Source organism: Ictalurus punctatus, chromosome 2, assembly GCF_001660625.3.
Source record: "Ictalurus punctatus breed USDA103 chromosome 2, Coco_2.0, whole genome shotgun sequence".
Classification (NCBI taxonomy): Eukaryota; Metazoa; Chordata; class Actinopteri; order Siluriformes; family Ictaluridae; genus Ictalurus; species Ictalurus punctatus.
In genome coordinates, this window is record NC_030417.2 from 13,582,096 (window position 1) to 13,596,861 (window position 14,766).

General features: G+C 37.3%; 2 non-coding genes across 2 annotated transcripts; both read left to right on the forward strand.

Annotated features, from left to right (window-relative positions):
* The first annotated feature begins 3,175 nt into the window (after positions 1 to 3,175).
* On the forward strand, positions 3,176 to 3,249 carry trnai-aau (transfer RNA isoleucine (anticodon AAU)). The gene has a single exon. It is a non-coding gene; the product is annotated as a tRNA-Ile (tRNA).
* A 9,410-nt stretch (positions 3,250 to 12,659) lies between these two features.
* Positions 12,660 to 12,733, forward strand: trnai-aau (transfer RNA isoleucine (anticodon AAU)). The gene has a single exon. It is a non-coding gene; the product is annotated as a tRNA-Ile (tRNA).
* Positions 12,734 to 14,766: the final 2,033 nt, after the last annotated feature.

Here is a 14,766-nt window from a genome sequence, read left to right on the forward strand (position 1 = left end):
TGAGATGCTTCGATCTTCAGACAAATTCTCAGGACTGATTCACTGACAAGCCAACACGGTGCTCGACTACCTCCAGCAATAGCCAAGAAAACACTGATTTGTGCGAGGCCACAGCTTTTTAAGCCTCTACGGTTTGTGGCTCCTTGCTTCCTTTAAATTTATTATTTTTTTCTTTCAGGTGGCAGGTGGAGTTAGACGGCCGTAGGGAACCATAGAGAAAGCCAGATGGCGCAAAATTCAGGAATTTTAAAAAAATAGATATAGTTATTTCTATTTGCTCTTGTACATAAAGTTGAAAGAACAAAGCTATATAAAATAAAGCTCAAGCTGACAGGTTTTCTTTTGGGTTGAACCATGTTTTAATTCATCAGTATCTTCACAAATAAACCCAGTCACTACACATTAAGACGGTGATTAAACCTCATTCTTTTGTCTTTACAAATAGAGATATTTACATGGATGGGCGGACATTCAGAGTGATCATTCTGTAATATCTTTCTTTTGTCTCTATAGATAAAGAGATAGTTGCATTGCTGGGCGAACATTATCACCTGATTTTGTGAGAAATGACATTTGCAGGAAACGCCCACTTTTTGCAAACGTCTGCTGTAATTGCTAACATTTAAACATCCAGTCTACAATAAATAATAAGTCTATTCAATGAAAGTAAAGGTCAGTGTTTAATCAAAAATGTTAAAGAAATGAATGAATTAATCATTTTAAAAATTGGTTGATCAATTTAGTTTAATACAGGTTCTCATATTCATGGCTTTATTTTCCTGTAAGGTGACAAGTGATAATCTCAAAGTTTTCTGGATTTCTTATCATTCTTATATGATTACTTGCTCTTTTTTTCCTACTGTGGGTTTTAGTCCATCATCCAGATGGTGGTGGTTGAGGAGATTCCCTCGCCCCCATACAATGAATAGCGCTTTGATTTTACAGGCTTGGTTGGTTTCAAAGGATTTTACAAGGACGAGCTCGTGGCTCATTGTTACTGTTACATTTATTTTTTCTTTCAGGTGGTAGGTTGAGCTATATGGCGGTAGGTTGGTGGTATATGGCGGTATATGGCGGCAGGTAGAGTTCGACGTCGATGAAGGTCTTCTTCGCTTAGCCTCTACGGTTTGTGGCTCCTTGCTTCCTTTAAATTTTTTTTTTTTTTTTTTTCAGGTGGCAGGTTGAGTTAGACGGCAGTAGGGAACCATGGACAAAGCCAGATGGCGCAAAATTCAGGAATTTTTTTTTACAAAATATAGTTATTTCTATTTGCTCTTGTACATAAAGTTGAAAGAACAAAGCTATATAAAATAAAGCTCAAGCTGACAGGTTTTCTTTGGGTTGAACCATGTTTTCATTCATCAGTATCTTCACAAATAAACCCAGTCACTACACATTAAGACGGTGATTAAACCTCATTCTTTTGTCTTTACAAATAGAGATATTTACATGGATGGGCGGCCATTCAGAGTGATCATTCTGTAATATCTTTCTTTTGTCTCTATAGATAAAGAGATAGTTGCATTGCTGGGCGAACATTATCACCTGATTTTGTGAGAAATGACTTTGCAGGAAACACCCACTTTTTGCTAACGTCTGCGGTAATTGCTAACATTTAAACATTCAGCCTACAATAAATAATAAGTCTATTCAATGAAAGTAAAGGTCAGTGTTTAATCAAAAAAGTTAAAGAAATGAATGAAATAATAATTTTTAAAAATTGGTTGATCGATTTAGTTTAATACAGGTTCTCATATTCATGGCTTTATTTTCCTGTAAGGTGACAAGTGATAATCTCAAAGTTTTCTGGATTTCTTATCATTCTTATATGATTACTTGCTCTTTTTTTTCCTACTGTGGGTTTTAGTCCATCATCCAGATGGTGGTGGTTGAGGAGATTCCCTCGCCCCCATACAATGAATAGCGCTTTCATTTTACAGGCTTGGTTGGTTTCCAAGGATTTTACGAGGACGAGCTCGTGGCTCATTGTTACTGTTACATTTATTTTTCCTTTCAGGTGGTAGGTTTGAGCTATATGGCGGTAGGTTGGCGGTATATGGCGGTATATGGCGGCAGGTAGAGTTCGACGTCGATGAAGGTCTTCTTCTCTTAGCCTCTACGGTTTGTGGCTCCTTGCTTCCTTTAAATTTATTATTTTTTTCTTTCAGGTGGCAGGTGGAGTTTGACGGCATTAGGGAACCATAGAGAAAGCCAGATGGCGCAAAATTCAGGAATTTTTTTTTACAAAATATAGTTATTTCTATTTGCTTTTGTACATAAAGTTGAAAGAACAAAGCTATATAAAATAAAGCTCAAGCTGACAGGTTTTCTTTTGGGTTGCACCATGTTTTCATTCATCAGTATCTTCACAAATAAGCCCAGTCACTACACATTAAGACGGTGATTAAACCTCATTCTTTTGTCTTTACAAATAGAGATATTTACATGGATGGGCGGCCATTCAGAGTGATCATTCTGTAATATCTTTCTTTTATCTCTATAGATAAAGAGATAGTTGCATTGCTGGGCGAACATTATCACCTGATTTTGTGAGAAATGACATTTGCAGGAAACGCCCACTTTTTGCAAACGTCTGCTGTAATTGCTAACATTTAAACATCCAGTCTACAATAAATAATAAGTCTATTCAATGAAAGTAAAGGTCAGTGTTTAATCAAAAATGTTAAAGAAATGAATGAAATAATAATTTTAAAAAATTGGTTGATCAATTTAGTTTAATACAGGTTCTCATATTCATGGCTTTATTTTCCTGTAAGGTGACAAGTGATAATCTCAAAGTTTTCTGGATTTCTTATCATTCTTATATGATTACTTGCTCTTTTTTTCCTACTGTGGGTTTTAGTCCATCATCCAGATGGTGGTGGTTGAGGAGATTCCCTCGCCCCCATACAATGAATAGCGCTTTGATTTTACAGGCTTGGTTTGTTTCAAAGGATTTCACGAGGACGAGCGCGTGGCTCATTGTTACTGTTACATTTATTTTTTCTTTCAGGTGGCAGGTGGAGTTAGCCGGCGGTAGGTTTGAGCTATATGGCGGTAGGTTGGCGGTATATGGCGGTATATGGCGGGAGGTGGAGTTCGACGTCGATGAAGGTCTTCTTCGCTTAGCCCCGTCCTAGCTCACGGTACGGAGCCAGTCTTAAGGGGACCCTTAGGCCGGTTAGCTCAGATGGTTAGAGCGTGGTGCTAATAACGCCAAGGTCACGGGTTCGATCCCCGTACGGGCCATGAGATGCTTCGATCTTCAGACAAATTCTCAGGACTGATTCACTGACAAGCCAACACGGTGCTCGACTACCTCCAGCAATAGCCAAGAAAACACTGATTTGTGCGAGGCCACAGCTTTTTAAGCCTCTACGGTTTGTGGCTCCTTGCTTCCTTTAAATTTATTATTTTTTTCTTTCAGGTGGCAGGTGGAGTTAGACGGCCGTAGGGAACCATAGAGAAAGCCAGATGGCGCAAAATTCAGGAATTTTAAAAAAAAATATACAGTTATTTCTATTTGCTTTTGTACATAAAGTTGAAAGAACAAAGCTATATAAAATAAAGCTCAAGCTGACAGGTTTTCTTTTGGGTTGAACCATGTTTTCATTCATCAGTATCTTCACAAATAAACCCAGTCACTACACATTAAGACGGTGATTAAACCTCATTCTTTTGTCTTTACAAATAGAGATATTTACATGGATGGGCGGCCATTCAGAGTGATCATTCTGTAATATCTTTCTTTTGTCTCTATAGATAAAGAGATAGTTGCATTGCTGGGCGAACATTATCACCTGATTTTGTGAGAAATGACTTTGCAGGAAACACCCACTTTTTGCTAACGTCTGCGGTAATTGCTAACATTTAAACATTCAGCCTACAATAAATAATAAGTCTATTCAATGAAAGTAAAGGTCAGTGTTTAATCAAAAAAGTTAAAGAAATGAATGAAATAATAATTTTTAAAAATTGGTTGATCGATTTAGTTTAATACAGGTTCTCATATTCATGGCTTTATTTTCCTGTAAGGTGACAAGTGATAATCTCAAAGTTTTCTGGATTTCTTATCATTCTTATATGATTACTTGCTCTTTTTTTTCCTACTGTGGGTTTTAGTCCATCATCCAGATGGTGGTGGTTGAGGAGATTCCCTCGCCCCCATACAATGAATAGCGCTTTCATTTTACAGGCTTGGTTGGTTTCCAAGGATTTTACGAGGACGAGCTCGTGGCTCATTGTTACTGTTACATTTATTTTTCCTTTCAGGTGGTAGGTTTGAGCTATATGGCGGTAGGTTGGCGGTATATGGCGGTATATGGCGGCAGGTAGAGTTCGACGTCGATGAAGGTCTTCTTCTCTTAGCCTCTACGGTTTGTGGCTCCTTGCTTCCTTTAAATTTATTATTTTTTTCTTTCAGGTGGCAGGTGGAGTTAGACGGCAGTAGGGAACCATAGAGAAAGCCAGATGGCGCAAAATTCAGGAATTTTTTTTTTACAAAATATAGTTATTTCTATTTGCTCTTGTACATAAAGTTGAAAGAACAAAGCTATATAAAATAAAGCTCAAGCTGACAGGTTTTCTTTTGGGTTGAACCATGTTTTCATTCATCAGTATCTTCACAAATAAACCCAGTCACTACACATTAAGACGGTGATTAAACCTCATTCTTTTGTCTTTACAAATAGAGATATTTACATGGATGGGCGGCCATTCAGAGTGATCATTCTGTAATATCTTTCTTTTGTCTCTATAGATAAAGAGATAGTTGCATTGCTGGGCGAACATTATCACCTGATTTTGTGAGAAATGACTTTGCAGGAAACGCCCACTTTTTGCTAACGTCTGCGGTAATTGCTAACATTTAAGCATTCAGCCTACAATAAATAATAAGTCTATTCAATGAAAGTAAAGGTCAGTGTTTAATCAAAAAAGTTAAAGAAATGAATGAAATAATAATTTTTAAAAATTGGTTGATCGATTTAGTTTAATACAGGTTCTCATATTCATGGCTTTATTTTCCTGTAAGGTGACAAGTGATAATCTCAAAGTTTTCTGGATTTCTTATCATTCTTATATGATTACTTGCTCTTTTTTTTCCTACTGTGGGTTTTAGTCCATCATCCAGATGGTGGTGGTTGAGGAGATTCCCTCGCCCCCATACAATGAATAGCGCTTTGATTTTACAGGCTTGGTTGGTTTCCAAGGATTTTACGAGGACGAGCTCGTGGCTCATTGTTACTGTTACATTTATTTTTTCTTTCAGGTGGCAGGTGGAGTTAGCTGGCGGTAGGTTTGAGCTATATGGCGGTAGGTTGGCGGTATATGGCGGGAGGTGGAGTTCGACGTCATGAAGGTCTTCTTCGCTTAGCCCCGTCCTAGCTCGCGGTACGGAGCCAGGCAAAAGTCTTAAGGTGACCCTTAGGCCGGTTAGCTCCGATGGTTAGAGCGTGGTGCTAATAACGCCAAGGTCACGGGTTTGATCCCCGTACGGGCCATGAGATGCTTTGATCTTCGGACAAATTCTCAAGACTGATTCACTGACAAGCCAACACCATGCTGGACCACCTCCAGCAATAGCCAAGAAAACACTGATTTGTGCGAGGCCACGCCTTTTTAAGCCTCTACGGTTTGTGGCTCCTTGCTTCCTTTAAATTTATTATTTTTTTCTTTCAGGTGGCAGGTGGAGTTAGACGGCAGTAGGGAACCATAGAGAAAGCCAGATGGCGCAAAATTCAGGAATTTTTTTAAAAATATATAGTTATTTCTATTTGCTTTTGTACATAAAGTTGAAAGAACAAAGCTATATAAAATAAAGCTCAAGCTGACAGGTTTTCTTTTGGGTTGAACCATGTTTTCATTCATCAGTATCTTCACAAATAAACCCTGTCACTACACATTAAGACGGTGATTAAACCTCATTCATTTGTCTTTACAAATAGAGATATTTACATGGATGGGCGGCCATTCAGAGTGATCATTCTGTAATATCTTTCTTTTGTCTCTATAGATAAAGAGATAGTTGCATTGCTGGGCGAACATTATCACCTGATTTTGTGAGAAATGACATTTGCAGGAAACGCCCACTTTTTGCAAACGTCTGCTTTAATTGCTAACATTTAAACATCCAGTCTACAATAAATAATAAGTCTATTCAATGAAAGTAAAGGTCAGTGTTTAATCAAAAATGTTAAAGAAATGAATGAAATAATAATTTTTAAAAATTGGTTAATCAATTTAGTTTAATACAGGTTCTCATATTCATGGCTTTATTTTCCTGTAAGGTGACAAGTGATAATCTCAAAGTTTTCTGGATTTCTTATCATTCTTATATGATTACTTGCTCTTTTTTTCCTACTGTGGGTTTTAGTCCATCATCCAGATGGTGGTGGTTGAGGAGATTCCCTCGCCCCCATACAATGAATAGCGCTTTGATTTTACAGGCTTGGTTGGTTTCAAAGGATTTCACGAGGACGAGCTCGTGGCTCATTGTTACTGTTACATTTATTTTTTCTTTCAGGTGGTAGGTTTGAGCTATATGGCGGTGGGTTGGCGGTATATGGCGGTATATGGCGGCAGGTAGAGTTCGACGTCGATTAAGGTCTTCTTCGCTTAGCCTCTACGGTTTGTGGCTCCTTGCTTCCTTTAAATTTATTATTTTTTTCTTTCAGGTGGCAGGTGGAGTTAGACGGCAGTAGGGAACCATGGACAAAGCCAGATGGCGCAAAATTCAGGAAATTTTTTTTACAAAATATAGTTATTTCTATTTGCTCTTGTACATAAAGTTGAAAGAACAAAGCTATATAAAATAAAGCTCAAGCTGACAGGTTTTCTTTTGGGCTGCACCATGTTTTCATTCATCAGTATCTTCACAAATAAACCCAGTCACTACACATTAAGACGGTGATTAAACCTCATTCTTTTGTCTTTACAAATAGAGATATTTACATGGATGGGCGGCCATTCAGAGTGATCATTCTGTAATATCTTTCTTTTGTCTCTATAGATAAAGAGATAGTTGCATTGCTGGGCGAACATTATCACCTGATTTTGTGAGAAATGACTTTGCAGGAAACACCCACTTTTTGCTAACGTCTGCGGTAATTGCTAACATTTAAACATTCAGCCTACAATAAATAATAAGTCTATTCAATGAAAGTAAAGGTCAGTGTTTAATCAAAAAAGTTAAAGAAATGAATGAAATAATAATTTTTAAAAATTTGTTGATCGATTTAGTTTAATACAGGTTCTCATATTCATGGCTTTATTTTCCTGTAAGGTGACAAGTGATAATCTCAAAGTTTTCTGGATTTCTTATCATTCTTATATGATTACTTGCTCTTTTTTTCCTACTGTGGGTTTTAGTCCATCATCCAGATGGTGGTGGTTGAGGAGATTCCCTCGCCCCCATACAATGAATAGCGCTTTGATTTTACAGGCTTGGTTGGTTTCAAAGGATTTCACGAGGACGAGCTCGTGGCTCATTGTTACTGTTACATTTATTTTTTCTTTCAGGTGGTAGGTTTGAGCTATATGGCGGTGGGTTGGCGGTATATGGCGGTATATGGCGGCAGGTAGAGTTCGACGTCGATGAAGGTCTTCTTCGCTTAGCCTCTACGGTTTGTGGCTCCTTGCTTCCTTTAAATTTATTATTTTTTTCTTTCAGGTGGCAGGTGGAGTTAGATGGCAGTAGGGAACCATAGAGAAAGCCAGATGGCGCAAAATTCAGGAATTTATTTTAAAAAAATATAGTTATTTCTATTTGCTTTTGTACATAAAGTTGAAAGAACAAAGCTATATAAAATAAAGCTCAAGCTGACAGGTTTTCTTTTGGGTTGCACCATGTTTTCATTCATCAGTATCTTCACAAATAAACCCAGTCACTACACATTAAGACGGTGATTAAACCTCATTCTTTTGTCTTTACAAATAGAGATATTTACATGGATGGGCGGCCATTCAGAGTGATCATTCTGTAATATCTTTCTTTTGTCTCTATAGATAAAGAGATAGTTGCATTGCTGGGCGAACATTATCACCTGATTTTGTGAGAAATGACATTTGCAGGAAACGCCCACTTTTTGCAAACGTCTGCTGTAATTGCTAACATTTAATCATCCAGTCTACAATAAATAATAAGTCTATTCAATGAAAGTAAAGGTCAGTGTTTAATCAAAAATGTTAAAGAAATGAATGAAATAATAATTTTAAAAAATTGGTTAATCAATTTAGTTTAATACAGGTTCTCATATTCATGGCTTTATTTTCCTGTAAGGTGACAAGTGATAATCTCAAAGTTTTCTGGATTTCTTATCATTCTTATATGATTACTTGCTCTTTTTTTCCTACTGTGGGTTTTAGTCCATCATCCAGATGGTGGTGGTTGAGGAGATTCCCTCGCCCCCATACAATGAATAGCGCTTTGATTTTACAGGCTTGGTTGGTTTCAAAGGATTTTACGAGGACGAGCTCGTGGCTCATTGTTACTGTTACATTTATTTTTTCTTTCAGGTGGTAGGTTTGAGCTATATGGCGGTAGGTTGGCGGTATATGGCAGTATATGGCGGCAGGTAGAGTTCGACGTCGATTAAGGTCTTCTTCGCTTAGCCTCTACGGTTTGTGGCTCCTTGCTTCCTTTAAATTTATTATTTTTTTCTTTCAGGTGGCAGGTGGAGTTAGACGGCAGTAGGGAACCATAGAGAAAGCCAGATGGCGCAAAATTCAGGAATTTTTTTTTACAAAATATAGTTATTTCTATTTGCTTTTGTACATAAAGTTGAAAGTACAAAGCTATATAAAATAAAGCTCAAGCTGACAGGTTTTCTTTTGGGTTGCACCATGTTTTCATTCATCAGTATCTTCACAAATAAACCCAGTCACTACACATTAAGACGGTGATTAAACCTCATTCTTTTGTCTTTACAAATAGAGATATTTACATGGATGGGCGGCCATTCAGAGTGATCATTCTGTAATATCTTTCTTTTGTCTCTATAGATAAAGAGATAGTTGCATTGCTGGGCGAACATTATCACCTGATTTTGTGAGAAATGACTTTGCAGGAAACGCCCACTTTTTGCTAACGTCTGCGGTAATTGCTAACATTTAAACATTCAGCCTACAATAAATAATAAGTCTATTCAATGAAAGTAAAGGTCAGTGTTTAATCAAAAATGTTAAAGAAATGAATGAAATAATAATTTTTAAAAATTGGTTGATCGATTTAGTTTAATACAGGTTCTCATATTCATGGCTTTATTTTCCTGTAAGGTGACAAGTGATAATCTCAAAGTTTTCTGGATTTCTTATCATTCTTATATGATTACTTGCTCTTTTTTTCCTACTGTGGGTTTTAGTCCATCATCCAGATGGTGGTGGTTGAGGAGATTCCCTCGCCCCCATACAATGAATAGCGCTTTGATTTTACAGGCTTGGTTGGTTTCAAAGGATTTCACGAGGACGAGCTCGTGGCTCATTGTTACTGTTACATTTATTTTTTCTTTCAGGTGGTAGGTTTGAGCTATATGGCGGTGGGTTGGCGGTATATGGCGGTATATGGCGGCAGGTAGAGTTCGACGTCGATGAAGGTCTTCTTCGCTTAGCCTCTACGGTTTGTGGCTCCTTGCTTCCTTTAAATTTATTATTTTTTTCTTTCAGGTGGCAGGTGGAGTTAGACGGCAGTAGGGAACCATAGAGAAAGCCAGATGGCGCAAAATTCAGGAATTTTTTTAAAAAAAATATAGTTATTTCTATTTGCTTTTGTACATAAAGTTGAAAGTACAAAGCTATATAAAATAAAGCTCAAGCTGACAGGTTTTCTTTTGGGTTGCACCATGTTTTCATTCATCAGTATCTTCACAAATAAACCCAGTCACTACACATTAAGACGGTGATTAAACCTCATTCTTTTGTCTTTACAAATAGAGATATTTACATGGATGGGCGGCCATTCAGAGTGATCATTCTGTAATATCTTTCTTTTGTCTCTATAGATAAAGAGATAGTTGCATTGCTGGGCGAACATTATCACCTGATTTTGTGAGAAATGACTTTGCAGGAAACGCCCACTTTTTGCTAACGTCTGCGGTAATTGCTAACATTTAAACATTCAGCCACCAATAAATAATAAGTCTATTCAATGAAAGTAAAGGTCAGTGTTTAATCAAAAATGTTAAAGAAATGAATGAAATAATAATTTTTAAAAATTGGTTGATCGATTTAGTTTAATACAGGTTCTCATATTCATGGCTTTATTTTCCTGTAAGGTGACAAGTGATAATCTCAAAGTTTTCTGGATTTCTTATCATTCTTATATGATTACTTGCTCTTTTTTTCCTACTGTGGGTTTTAGTCCATCATCCAGATGGTGGTGGTTGAGGAGATTCCCTCGCCCCCATACAATGAATAGCGCTTTGATTTTACAGGCTTGGTTGGTTTCAAAGGATTTCACGAGGACGAGCTCGTGGCTCATTGTTACTGTTACATTTATTTTTTCTTTCAGGTGGTAGGTTTGAGCTATATGGCGGTGGGTTGGCGGTATATGGCGGTATATGGCGGCAGGTAGAGTTCGACGTCGATGAAGGTCTTCTTCGCTTAGCCTCTACGGTTTGTGGCTCCTTGCTTCCTTTAAATTTATTATTTTTTTCTTTCAGGTGGCAGGTGGAGTTAGATGGCAGTAGGGAACCATAGAGAAAGCCAGATGGCGCAAAATTCAGGAATTTATTTTAAAAAAATATAGTTATTTCTATTTGCTTTTGTACATAAAGTTGAAAGAACAAAGCTATATAAAATAAAGCTCAAGCTGACAGGTTTTCTTTTGGGTTGCACCATGTTTTCATTCATCAGTATCTTCACAAATAAACCCAGTCACTACACATTAAGACGGTGATTAAACCTCATTCTTTTGTCTTTACAAATAGAGATATTTACATGGATGGGCGGCCATTCAGAGTGATCATTCTGTAATATCTTTCTTTTGTCTCTATAGATAAAGAGATAGTTGCATTGCTGGGCGAACATTATCACCTGATTTTGTGAGAAATGACATTTGCAGGAAACGCCCACTTTTTGCAAACGTCTGCTGTAATTGCTAACATTTAATCATCCAGTCTACAATAAATAATAAGTCTATTCAATGAAAGTAAAGGTCAGTGTTTAATCAAAAATGTTAAAGAAATGAATGAAATAATAATTTTTAAAAATTGGTTGATCGATTTAGTTTAATACAGGTTCTCATATTCATGGCTTTATTTTCCTGTAAGGTGACAAGTGATAATCTCAAAGTTTTCTGGATTTCTTATCATTCTTATATGATTACTTGCTCTTTTTTTTCCTACTGTGGGTTTTAGTCCATCATCCAGATGGTGATGGTTGAGGAGATTCCCTCGCCCCCATACAATGAATAGCGCTTTCATTTTACAGGCTTGGTTGGTTTCCAAGGATTTTACGAGGACGAGCTCGTGGCTCATTGTTACTGTTACATTTATTTTTCCTTTCAGGTGGTAGGTTTGAGCTATATGGCGGTAGGTTGGCGGTATATGGCGGTATATGGCGGCAGGTAGAGTTCGACGTCGATGAAGGTCTTCTTCTCTTAGCCTCTACGGTTTGTGGCTCCTTGCTTCCTTTAAATTTATTATTTTTTTCTTTCAGGTGGCAGGTGGAGTTTGACGGCATTAGGGAACCATAGAGAAAGCCAGATGGCGCAAAATTCAGGAATTTTTTTTTACAAAATATAGTTATTTCTATTTGCTTTTGTACATAAAGTTGAAAGAACAAAGCTATATAAAATAAAGCTCAAGCTGACAGGTTTTCTTTTGGGTTGCACCATGTTTTCATTCATCAGTATCTTCACAAATAAGCCCAGTCACTACACATTAAGACGGTGATTAAACCTCATTCTTTTGTCTTTACAAATAGAGATATTTACATGGATGGGCGGCCATTCAGAGTGATCATTCTGTAATATCTTTCTTTTATCTCTATAGATAAAGAGATAGTTGCATTGCTGGGCGAACATTATCACCTGATTTTGTGAGAAATGACATTTGCAGGAAACGCCCACTTTTTGCAAACGTCTGCTGTAATTGCTAACATTTAAACATCCAGTCTACAATAAATAATAAGTCTATTCAATGAAAGTAAAGGTCAGTGTTTAATCAAAAATGTTAAAGAAATGAATGAAATAATAATTTTAAAAAATTGGTTGATCAATTTAGTTTAATACAGGTTCTCATATTCATGGCTTTATTTTCCTGTAAGGTGACAAGTGATAATCTCAAAGTTTTCTGGATTTCTTATCATTCTTATATGATTACTTGCTCTTTTTTTCCTACTGTGGGTTTTAGTCCATCATCCAGATGGTGGTGGTTGAGGAGATTCCCTCGCCCCCATACAATGAATAGCGCTTTGATTTTACAGGCTTGGTTTGTTTCAAAGGATTTCACGAGGACGAGCGCGTGGCTCATTGTTACTGTTACATTTATTTTTTCTTTCAGGTGGCAGGTGGAGTTAGCCGGCGGTAGGTTTGAGCTATATGGCGGTAGGTTGGCGGTATATGGCGGTATATGGCGGGAGGTGGAGTTCGACGTCGATGAAGGTCTTCTTCGCTTAGCCCCGTCCTAGCTCACGGTACGGAGCCAGTCTTAAAGGGACCCTTAGGCCGGTTAGCTCAGATGGTTAGAGCGTGGTGCTAATAACGCCAAGGTCACGGGTTCGATCCCCGTACGGGCCATGAGATGCTTCGATCTTCAGACAAATTCTCAGGACTGATTCACTGACAAGCCAACACGGTGCTCGACTACCTCCAGCAATAGCCAAGAAAACACTGATTTGTGCGAGGCCACAGCTTTTTAAGCCTCTACGGTTTGTGGCTCCTTGCTTCCTTTAAATTTATTATTTTTTTCTTTCAGGTGGCAGGTGGAGTTAGACGGCCGTAGGGAACCATAGAGAAAGCCAGATGGCGCAAAATTCAGGAATTTTAAAAAAAAATATACAGTTATTTCTATTTGCTTTTGTACATAAAGTTGAAAGAACAAAGCTATATAAAATAAAGCTCAAGCTGACAGGTTTTCTTTTGGGTTGAACCATGTTTTCATTCATCAGTATCTTCACAAATAAACCCAGTCACTACACATTAAGACGGTGATTAAACCTCATTCTTTTGTCTTTACAAATAGAGATATTTACATGGATGGGCGGCCATTCAGAGTGATCATTCTGTAATATCTTTCTTTTGTCTCTATAGATAAAGAGATAGTTGCATTGCTGGGCGAACATTATCACCTGATTTTGTGAGAAATGACTTTGCAGGAAACACCCACTTTTTGCTAACGTCTGCGGTAATTGCTAACATTTAAACATTCAGCCTACAATAAATAATAAGTCTATTCAATGAAAGTAAAGGTCAGTGTTTAATCAAAAAAGTTAAAGAAATGAATGAAATAATAATTTTTAAAAATTGGTTGATCGATTTAGTTTAATACAGGTTCTCATATTCATGGCTTTATTTTCCTGTAAGGTGACAAGTGATAATCTCAAAGTTTTCTGGATTTCTTATCATTCTTATATGATTACTTGCTCTTTTTTTTCCTACTGTGGGTTTTAGTCCATCATCCAGATGGTGGTGGTTGAGGAGATTCCCTCGCCCCCATACAATGAATAGCGCTTTCATTTTACAGGCTTGGTTGGTTTCCAAGGATTTTACGAGGACGAGCTCGTGGCTCATTGTTACTGTTACATTTATTTTTCCTTTCAGGTGGTAGGTTTGAGCTATATGGCGGTAGGTTGGCGGTATATGGCGGTATATGGCGGCAGGTAGAGTTCGACGTCGATGAAGGTCTTCTTCTCTTAGCCTCTACGGTTTGTGGCTCCTTGCTTCCTTTAAATTTATTATTTTTTTCTTTCAGGTGGCAGGTGGAGTTAGACGGCAGTAGGGAACCATAGAGAAAGCCAGATGGCGCAAAATTCAGGAATTTTTTTTTTACAAAATATAGTTATTTCTATTTGCTCTTGTACATAAAGTTGAAAGAACAAAGCTATATAAAATAAAGCTCAAGCTGACAGGTTTTCTTTTGGGTTGAACCATGTTTTCATTCATCAGTATCTTCACAAATAAACCCAGTCACTACACATTAAGACGGTGATTAAACCTCATTCTTTTGTCTTTACAAATAGAGATATTTACATGGATGGGCGGCCATTCAGAGTGATCATTCTGTAATATCTTTCTTTTGTCTCTATAGATAAAGAGATAGTTGCATTGCTGGGCGAACATTATCACCTGATTTTGTGAGAAATGACTTTGCAGGAAACGCCCACTTTTTGCTAACGTCTGCGGTAATTGCTAACATTTAAGCATTCAGCCTACAATAAATAATAAGTCTATTCAATGAAAGTAAAGGTCAGTGTTTAATCAAAAAAGTTAAAGAAATGAATGAAATAATAATTTTTAAAAATTGGTTGATCGATTTAGTTTAATACAGGTTCTCATATTCATGGCTTTATTTTCCTGTAAGGTGACAAGTGATAATCTCAAAGTTTTCTGGATTTCTTATCATTCTTATATGATTACTTGCTCTTTTTTTTCCTACTGTGGGTTTTAGTCCATCATCCAGATGGTGGTGGTTGAGGAGATTCCCTCGCCCCCATACAATGAATAGCGCTTTGATTTTACAGGCTTGGTTGGTTTCCAAGGATTTTACGAGGACGAGCTCGTGGCTCATTGTTACTGTTACATTTATTTTTTCTTTCAGGTGGCAGGTGGAG